General features: G+C 33.2%; 1 pseudogene; it reads right to left on the bottom strand.

Moving 5' to 3' along the window:
- Nucleotides 1-7,036: 7,036 nt before the first annotated feature.
- LOC116876970 lies at nt 7,037-7,191 on the bottom strand (annotated as a pseudogene).
- Nucleotides 7,192-10,855: the final 3,664 nt, after the last annotated feature.

Raw genomic sequence — 10,855 nt, 5'->3', positions numbered from 1 at the left:
CACAGAAAAAAAAAGTGAATGATGCAAGTCCAGGTTTAATCTTTTGTCTCCTTATCCAAGAAACCATTTCTTAGGCTGTACCTTAAAAGTAAAATCGTGTTAGTGCCATATTCCCATTTCAAACCATGAGTTTTCATTTTCTATTGAAAGTTAGAAGCATGTTTTCTTTACTTTGATACAGTAAGTCTTTTAACTTCTTAGTAGAAAGAGGTTTTATAAAGTTGAATTTAAAAAGAAAAATGTATATGTAAATACACTATTGGGTTAGTTGAAAGAGTCGTGTACCCATGGTCTGCTGACCTCGGTTCAAACCCTGCTTCTATTATTGCATTTCTGTGGAATGAAAACAATCCCTTTCTCATAGTGTGGGTCTCAGGCACATAGAACTTTAAAGATTTTATATTCTGCATGTTGAAGTCTGCTTGATTTTTTGAGCCAGATGTACATAGAGTTAAAACTTGTTTTCTCAGTGCAGTATTAGTAAAATTTAAGACAAGGTGCTTTGTCTCTCAATTGGTTTTATTCACTAATAAAATGGGACTAATTATATCTACTCATGGTGTTGATGTGAGATTTAGAGATGCATAATTAGATACATACGCATAATGGTGAGAACATAAGATTTATCAATTTTTATAGATTTTATAAGTGGTGTCAGTTAAAATAGTGATAATTGGGAGAATCTCATTCACTTTTCCCAAATCAAATTTAAATGGCCATGAAAACAGGCAGAAAAGACAATTATAGGTAGCACAAAAAATTAATAAAGAGCCATGTTACAAGTGAGGCAGATACTGTTCCAAAGAGAATTGTCCCATCTACCACTTCTACCACGGTCTGTGAATACTGTTTGTAACTGTCATTTTCCCTCTTTCTCCCATGAATTAACATTTCTACAAACAAATCTATTTGCATTTTTTCACTATATCTCCAACCCCACTGTCAATATACAAAAGCTCAGGGAACAGAGGGAAAGAGCCACAGTACACGGAACATTTGCTGAAAGCTTGAATGGATTTCACTTCAAGTATTTACTCTGCATTTTTGCTGGTCAGTTTCTTAGGTCTAAAGCTTTGGGAAGGAGCATGGACCTACAGTGTGGCTCTCAGTACCACTGATAAGCAAAACCTCTACTTCAATTTCTGCAACCTACAGTAAGTTGAGTTAGTACAATTTAGCAGGATTTCTGTAGAATTTTCTCCTGACCTCACTGCTTACTATTCCTTTAAAGAAAATGAGGCGGCCTTGGAAATTCTGAGGAAATGTGTGTATTTTTCCTTCCTTTAATAGGTGGGTATAATGTTTTATTTCTTGAGCTAGATGCTGGTTACATGGGTAGGCTTTGTTTGTTAAAATTCATTGACTTCATATTTATGAAATATGAAGAATTCTGTCTGTATGTACCTCAATAAATATAGTTATTATTAATAAGTAAGATAAGTAATAAAATAATATTTCTCTGCATTTCATGATGTAGAAATTATATGAACTTCTCTGAGTAAGAAAGAGGGAAATAAATTGTGAAAAGTAAGAATGATTACCCCTCCCCCAAATTATTTCAGTTTGTATCATATAGAAAATTTATTCTTACATAAAGGAGTTTGGAATATGGTCTATAGACTGTAGTCCAACTTGAGGATCCTAGGATTCTTGATTCACAGTAGCAATTAGAAAACCCTGCTAAGATTTATCACAAATGTACCTGTTGAACTTCATTTAACATAGCCTTACAAAATGTATGTGTTCTCTGGAACACTAATTCTTCTCCATATTTTATGTGATACAGAAGAGTAAAAAATTCTGTGGTCAAATGAGTTTGAATATTAATCAGTTAAGTAAAATTTAATAGTTTTCTTTACTACAGTATTTCCTAAACTGAAATTTACTATCTTTTCTAGATTTTACTTCAGTATCTGAATGAACACAATGTTAACTCTTTCAGAGTCATATTATTTTCTCTGCCCATCATCTGAAATGAACTGGAAAAATCATATTACAAAGTGAAGTTCAACTACTAAGGTAAGCTATACCTTTGGGACTGATCATTTCCCACACTTCCAGAGTTTCACTGCAGACATTTGTAGCCCCTTTGAATTATGCAGCAGAATTTTTCAGGATGAAGGTTTCTTGGGAGACATTATTTTTATAGCATATCACCCTTTGCATGAGACAGCTCTAAACATGGCATTTCCAGCATCTCTAGAATTCACCTACTCTCAAAGGAGAATCATACATCTAGTAGTTTTTGCTTTCTACAAATCCATACCACAGCTATAGGGTCAGAATAGAACACAGCAAAAATTAAAAAAAAATTTTTTTGTTTGGTGAACTCAGTCATTGCACAAAGAGCTGTGATGAAATAATCTAAAGTTAAGGACTGGTATCTGAAAAACTACAGAGATTTTCCTAAAAGTAGCCTACCAATGCAGATACCTGAAAATGACCAGTTTATGGGAACTAGCATAGCATACATAAAATGTAACAGAGACAAGGAAAAAGGTTGCTTAAAACTAGAATGAGATCAGAGACACTTAAGATTGTCATTCCATATTAGGGGTGTACTTTTACGTGTTGATATGTCAATAAATATAATAATACTAGTTTCAATATTGCAGCGTTACTGTGATTTTAGTAATGTTATATTTGGGGGGAATAGCAATGATAGAAACAAGCTAAGTGATATGCTACAACTTTTAGAGTATCTTGTTTTATAGTTTTGAATTTGAAACTTTAAATGTTTTACATGAATTATAAAATAAAATTTTAAAAATTATCCCCATGTCGGGGAGATGGAGAGGAGAAGGGAGCTGAGGGAAATTGAAAGGGGAGGAGAACCATGAGGGACTATGGACTCTGAAAAACAACCTGAGGGTTTTGAAGGAGCGGGGGTGGAAGGTTGGGGGAGCCAGGTGGTGGGTATTAAGGAGGGCATGTATTGCATGGAGCACTGGGTGTGGTGCAAAAATAATAATACTGTTACGTTGAAAAGAAATTAAAAAAAAAAATCCCCATGTCCCCACATCGGTTTGGTTACATAACCACTCAGACAATAATTATTTAACATGATTTAAAGACATGATATTTTAACTGACAATTACTGGATGTGCTTTAAGGATTAAAAATATCATCAAAAACATTTGAAAACTGAATTAAATAGTCATTGACAGTAAAAATATTGGTATTAAGTGAATATATATAACAATATAGGTAATATACAAAGCAAGAATATAATCAGTATTTTTAGAATAAAAGAAAATTACATATAAAATAGAGAAATTGAGTAAAATTCAAGAAATATTTCTTTTCATTTACAAATGTCAGCATACACTTATTATTAATCTTCTTTTTTTTAAAAAAAAGTGCTTTTTCCAAGCTCTGTTTATCGAAAGGGCATAAAGGCAATGACAACACAGAAGCAACCACAGTCTAAGCTCTTTTACACGCTGCTACTCACTAAAAGAAACAAGGATACTTTGAAAAATTACTAAGTTTTCAGATCTGGGAGAAGGAAAAACATATTTTTATTATTAATTAATTAATTTATAATTATTTCTAAGAAATTATAATTTTTTATTATATACGTTATATATAAACATATACATATATGATATAAGAAATAAATATGCATATATATATTTCTTATAAGATGAACATGATGTAGATTGTCCAAGAAAGTAAGGAATCTATCCAAGACTACTGAGAACACCTTAAAAGGATTCAGTAGCCAAGTTGAAATGGCTCTTCATGGTTAAAGAAAACATTTTGGGGCATCAAAAAAATAATGATTGCAATGAAGTAACACATAAAATACATGGGAATCAACAAATTTCTCATGGATCATCTTTGGCTAGGTTTGTCTGGAATATTCTCAATAACCATTGCATTAGATTAATTCTTTTTTTTTTTTAAGATTTTATGTATTTATTAGACAGAGATCACAAGTAGGCAGAAAGGCAGGCAGAGAGAGGAGGAAGCAGGCTCCCCGATGAGCAGAGAGCCCGATGCGGGGCTCGATCCCAGGACTCTGGGATCATGACCTGAGCTGAAGGCAGAGGCCTCAACCCACTGAGCCACCCAGGCGCCCCTAGATTAATTCTTAATATCACCTCATTGCGCTCACAAATGTTTCAATTTGGAGGCCAAATCATATACTTACTCTACTTTTGTAGGGGACTGATGTAATAACCCATTATTCTGCAAATAGACAAATAAAAAAAGAAATTATACTACTTTATAATATAAACTGTTTAAGGGTAGCCAAATATTTGCTAAGGTTAATTTCCTTTATAGAAATTGAGTTAATAAAGAAACAAAAAGAACTATAAAATTATCATTTTACAGGGCCAGGTTAAATAATGGATCTAGATAATAATTCTTACCAGATGCTATAAAAATCACAAGAAATGTTGTTAGTGAACTTAATAATGGATGAATTGGGTAACAACAACTGAAAACACTGAAATATCTTAGAAAAACCAGGCCATATGTGCCCCTGAAGTAATAGTAAACGTAGATAAAAACCACCTACAAGTTATTCTTGCCAAAATTTGAGTCTGAATCTGCAAATTTCTGGATTTAATCCCAGGAAATATAAATGAAAGGAAAAAGTGTTGAATATTATCAAGAGAGAGCAATAAATCAAATACAGATTATGGAACATGTTTAACTCAGAGTGATTAGCCCAATTCCCTAAATAAATAAATGGCTTGGAAAAAAATTGTATGTGTATATGGGAACTGTTTTATTGTTACAGAGCAAAAGATATTTAAGAGACATACCTAGAATATCTCCAAATATTTGAAACCTAAGTAAAAGTTTTGAAATGATTTGTGGGTCAAAAAGACATCAAAAGGGAATGTGAGAGGTGACATCAATAAATATCTGTAGAATATTTAGAAAATAGTAAGTAATTATGAAAAATTTATGGCAATAAATTCAACAACTTGAATGAAACAGACAGAGTCCCTGCAAACCAGGAACTACGAAATTTCCATAAAAGCTTAATCAAGAAAAAATAGGTACCTTGAATAGTCCATTTATTTCCAACAATAGTCCAAATATTTCCAACTTTTAAGGAAACTATATTTGTATTTTCAAACGTGACTATGAAGACAACATCCGGCCTAGATACTTCCTTGGTGAATGCTCTTAAACATTTACAGACAAAATTATACTAGTTGTATGCAAAATCTTCCTGAAAATAGCAGAGACAAGCTTTACTGTAATACCCAAACCAAACACAGACTGGTTTTTCTATGGGACAAAAGCCTTAATTTGGGGGTAAGAGCAAAAACAATTTTTGCCAATATGTCAGTGAAGAAAACCCACGCAAGTGAAAAGAAAACTATAGACTGGGGAAGGGACAGCCAGAATCCAGACTAGGGGGAGAGGAGCACTAAGGCATCTCTGAGTGTCTGACTCCACATACCTGATTGATGTTCTCTTCCTAAATGACCAATTTGTAGGCTAGTAAGGATAGAGCTGTTTATCAATTACAGTACTTTTTAATGAAGAGATACCTTTTAATGAAAAGATACAGTAGCTTTTTTAATGAAAAGAATAGAAACCTATCCTTAGAATTTTGTTCGTGGAAGGTGTTTTCCACATTTATGCATATCTATTTAACGATGGTTAATAGTAAAATGGTAACTTAATATTGGGGGAATTTGCATGTTTTCTAAAAACAAAGTATCATTTTGCTAGTTATATTTAATTTTAATATCTTTTTAGGTTAGCAATAGTTTATTTTTTTAAATTAAATTAAATTAAATTTTAATTTTAATGTCTCTTTAAAAAACAAAATCAAGGGGCACCTGGGTGGTTCAGTTGGCTAGGCGTCTGCCTCAGGTCATGATCCCGGATGCTGGGATGGAGCTCTGCATCTGGCTTCCTGCTCCAAGGGGAGCCTACTTCTCCCACTCCCTTTGCCCCTTCCCTCACTTGTGCTCTCTCTCCTTCTCTCTCTCTCAAGTAAATAAATAAAATAAAATTAAACAAAAACAAAAACAAAAACAAAAACAAAAACAAAATCAATGGGCTTCTTTGTACAAGTCAAAGCACTTAAGTATTCTCTACTTTATCCATCTCTGGGAGTTCACCTGACATGGGTGTTGATCCATTAAGGCTACAGCTCACTGGCATATTACATTAGTTTGGGGAATCCGTTTAGATGATAGGAAATGCATCAAAATAGAAAAAATATATATATCATTTCAGGTAGCTTTGAAATTCTTATTTCCTCACTTTATGCTGATTCTGAAATGACCTTCTGTCTCCTTTCCATCCATTTTAATCTTACAATTCCTCTATGCTTGTCCAATGTCAGTTTCTCCGTGAAACATTATTTCACTCTACAAACCTTATATTGGCCTAATTGGTTGTTCTGTGCTTTCGGCACACATATAGCATCCATGTGTTTATTCTATTTTTCTCTTATAATTTTTAAAATGTATATGGTATATTATATTTTATAATATCCTTCTATTTAATTTAATTCTCCTTTCTCCTTTCCCATTTTCTATGCTTTTGGTTCATTTCTAAAAGGTACTATGCCTTGTATTAAATTTTATAGCCATAATTTCTAGTATATCTTTTTTTAATATTTTATTCATTCATTCATTCATTCCTTTATTTGTCAGAGAGCAAGAGAGACAGAAAGAGCACAAGCAGGGGGAATGGCAGACAGAGGGAGAAGCCAGGCTCCCTACTGAGCAAGGAACCTAGATCCCAGGACCTGGGATCATGACCAGAGCCAAAGGCAGATGCTTAACTGACTGAGCCACCCAGGCATCCCTCTAGTATATCCCATTCATGTTAGGAAGCAAATGGTTTTGATAAGCAAATTAAGGTAATATGATAGTTTTTTTTCTAAGACTAAGATCTAGAGTAAAGGCAATAGATATTAAAAGTTTTCTGTCATAACAAATTTGAGATGATGTAAGACCACAGAAAGAAAATGTTACTTGAGGCACTTTTAGAGAATGAGACAAGATAAGGAAATAAGAGAATTAAGTGTATCAGATGTTCTCTTTGTAACAGGAATTGAATTGAAAAATTTTTATATTGACTCCATGTGTATGTATGTATGTGTGTCTACCTCATAAGAGCCTGATATGTGGTCAGTATTCCTTTTTACTGATAAGAACAGATACTACACTACACTTGATCTTAGCCAAAAGGCCGAGAAGCAATAGTATTCCTTTTTATACCCCACAGAATTGTAGACACTGAGTCTCAAAATCTTTAAAGTGGAAGAGCTGAAATTTTAGCTAAGGTTGTTTTAATTAAGTCATGCATTCTTTTTCACTCTACCATACCTCCAACATTTTGTCCAGGAAGTACTCAAGATTCTAAAGAAAGCATTTTCCTATGTCAAAAAATTGAACATGGAGCACATCACTACAAAAAGTTTTGTATAAAAAATGCTCATCTTCTGGCAGGTAAATGCTTGATTAACTTGCAGAGAAGAGTTCTTTAAACTTAAAATCATCTACACATTAAAATTTGGAAATTTGTGAGGGAAAAATATGGCTTTGGCAAACAAAATCCTAAGCTTATAACCAAATTTAGGAACTATTAATATTGAAATGTATTTTGTCTTTTTTTTTTAAGATTTTATTTATTTATTTGAACAGGAAAGAGAGAACGAGTCAGAGAGAGCACAAGAGCAGGGGGAGGAAGAAGCAGACCCCCCCTCTGAGCAGGGAGCCAGAGGCAGGGGTGATCCCAGGATGCTGGGATCATGACTTGAGCCCAAAGCAGATGCTTAACTGGCTGACTGAGCCACCCAGGCATCCCTTGAAGTGCATTTTGAAAGGCCTAGAAAAATACAGAAACTTGGATAAAGAAAATTAAGAGAGAAACCAAAAGATGCTCTTTGATAATTTAGATATCTGGATATAATGAAATATATCTAATTTTGAACAATCCTAAATCAACATATTGACATGAGGAAATGCAACTAAATCCAATATTTTATTTCCTGAACCCACGGAAAGAGTTGGATTTGCTAGTCAATTGCTTTTGGGTGTTATTTTCATTTGTTTTGAAACTGTATTCTGTAAGATCAATTGTGCCTTTAGGGTAACATCTGACTGCATGAGATAGCTAAATATACAGATAATCATTTAATCACGCATCCTTTCCTAGATATCCGACAAGCATCTTTTATATTACCTGGCCTTCAACAAGGCCCTGGATGCATATTTTAAACAAAAAAGATATCTTACTCCTATGGAAAAGTTAAAGGAGGACTGAACATCACAGAAATAAATGAAGATTATTGCTTACTAATAAGTAAGTGATAAGAAAAATAAAGCAGGGTAAGGGATTAGGGGTCATTAGGAAAATCCTCTCTTAAAATTTTAACAGGAACGTGAATCAAGTGAGGGATAAAACACACTATATTCAGGGAAAGAGTACATAGTTTTCACAGACAGTATGTACAAAGGCCCTATAGAAGGCCATGCTCAAAATAATAGGTATAAAATAGATGAATCCTCAAGTCATCTTTCTTGTTCCAGTGCTGATATATGACTTAAAAATAAGGAGAACTAAATGGGAAAATGGTAAATAGAACAGAAATATCTTTTGTTCCCACTATAGATTCTAAATTTTCTAAAAAGTTCTTTTTCTTAATTCAACTTGAGTGTAAGACCTTTTAATTTATATCTAGAAAACAGCCACAGTGATAATTAAAATTTCCTCGGAAATTATTTAATCACTCAACTGTTAGCATAAATTGAATCAATTTTAAACTAATGGACTGTAGAAATAACAGTAAAATTATATGATGCTACACATGACTAAAATCTAGGCTGAATTAATTTACATTGAAAGCTTTGCTTAATTAAAACACAGACTTTAAATAAATTTCATTTTTTGTTTATATGTCTAATCCAAAACAAGTAATGGTCTTTAAGAATAGTAGAGTAAGATATCCTTTTATAGTCACATAAAAAAAAGATAGGAATGCTTTGTTTTCAAATATTTGCTGTCTTTAAAACTCCTTATGTTGTGTCCTTACCTAAAAGTCATATGAATTTCAACTGCTTTGTAATCAATTATACAAACAAAATCATGTTCTTGGATTATATTCTATGAATATATAACATTACTACTGCCTTATTACCTAATTACTCACAGCTTTTTAGTAATCAATCATATATCTGCTTTTTATTTATTTCATGGTTAATTGGAGATAACTAATAGATGTGTTTACCTCTCTCCATGTAAGTCTTTCTAAAGCATCCATCATGAAGTACATGAAAAATTATATCTGTTTTAAGATTCTTAATATTCAGTTTAAGAAAATGAAAACTCGAAAATACAAATTTCTGAATATCATATTTTACTTTGGGAGTAATTCAAAAATAATCAGAGAATAATAATGGGAAAATTTCAATTCATTTACATTTTTTCTGAAACACTTGTAAAAAATGATAAATCCTATCAGTAGGATAAGATTTACTATAAAAAGTTTCCATGTTTCATCACATTTATTTATTAGGATATACTTAACCAAAAAAAAAAAGATGACACATAAATTTGGTCTATTTATTACATTTTAGTTTCTGTGTTTATTAGCTTTGTCAAATGTTACTGTTACCTTATTCCCCTGGAAAGGAAGATGGTTTAACTTCAGAAAATTAAAAGTAGGAGCACCTGGGTGGCTCAGTCGATTAAGCTTCTTCTGACTTTGGCTCAGGTCTTAATCCCAGGGTCCTGGGATTAAGCCCTGCACTGGGATCCCTGCTCAGCAGAGAGCCTGCTTCTACAGTTCCCCTGCTTGTGTTCTCTCACTCTCTCCTTCCTTTCTGTCAAATAAATAGAGTTGGGTTTTTTTTTTAAAGATTTTATTTGTTTATTTTACAGAGAGAGAGAGAGAGAGAGCACAATCAGGGGGAGTGTCAAGCAGAGGGAGAGTGCGAAGCAGGATCCCCACAGAGTGGGCGAGCCTGATGTGGGATTCCATCCCAGGACCCCGGGATCATGACCTGAGCCAAAGGCAGTCGCTTAACCAACTGAGCCACCCAGGTGACCTCAAATAAATAGTCTTTAAAAAAGAAAAGTAGTTAAAGTGCTTATATTATCCAAAATAAGGCCTATTTGAGCTAATACATTTTTAAAAATCTGTTATTAACATTAGTTATTTTCTGTTAAAATTGATGTTGAATAAGGAAATGGATTATTATTTTCAATACTGTTAATAAGGCTTACTTAAAATGACTTTGGGGAAAAAAATTACTACCAAGTGAGTAAGAAAACATTGCTACACTCACATACTTCTAATATTTCACTTAGCAAGTGGTATGGAATGGGTTATCTTCTCTTTCATCTTCTTCCCTAAGCTCCACTAGATCTCCCTGAGGATCAGTTAAAAGCCCTTTCCTTCTCTGTGGTTCCAAAGTCTAGCATAATGCCTAAAACAAAAATCCTCTTAAATCTAACACAGCATACAGTCAATGCCAGGCACACAGTAGTTTCTTCTTCAGGTCGCTGCTCAAATATCACCTGACTGGAGCCTTTTCTGATTACTCTAAGACTCTAGGGTAAGAATCCCTCCCCAATCCCAAATACCCATTCACTTTGGCAATTTTTTTTTTTTTGGTTTTTGCATTTACTACCATATAACATACTATACATACTATTTTTCCTTATCCTTAGCATTTACAATAATTGACACTTATAGGAGCTCAGTAAATAGTTGTGGATTTAATGAATGGATGAATGAGGAATCCAAGTAGTTTAAGAACCAATATCATCCGAATATTATTCAGCCATAAAAAGAATGCAGTCTTGCCATTCTGGAATGACATGGATGAAGCTAGAGGGTATAATGCTAAGGCAAGATAAG

This window comes from Lontra canadensis, unplaced genomic scaffold (genome assembly GCF_010015895.1).
Source record: "Lontra canadensis isolate GAN:19392208 unplaced genomic scaffold, GSC_riverotter_1.0 scaffold48, whole genome shotgun sequence".
Lineage (NCBI taxonomy): Eukaryota > Metazoa > Chordata > Mammalia > Carnivora > Mustelidae > Lontra > Lontra canadensis.
The sequence above is the reverse complement of the archived record's forward strand: the minus strand, read 5'-3'. Positions and strand labels throughout refer to the sequence as shown.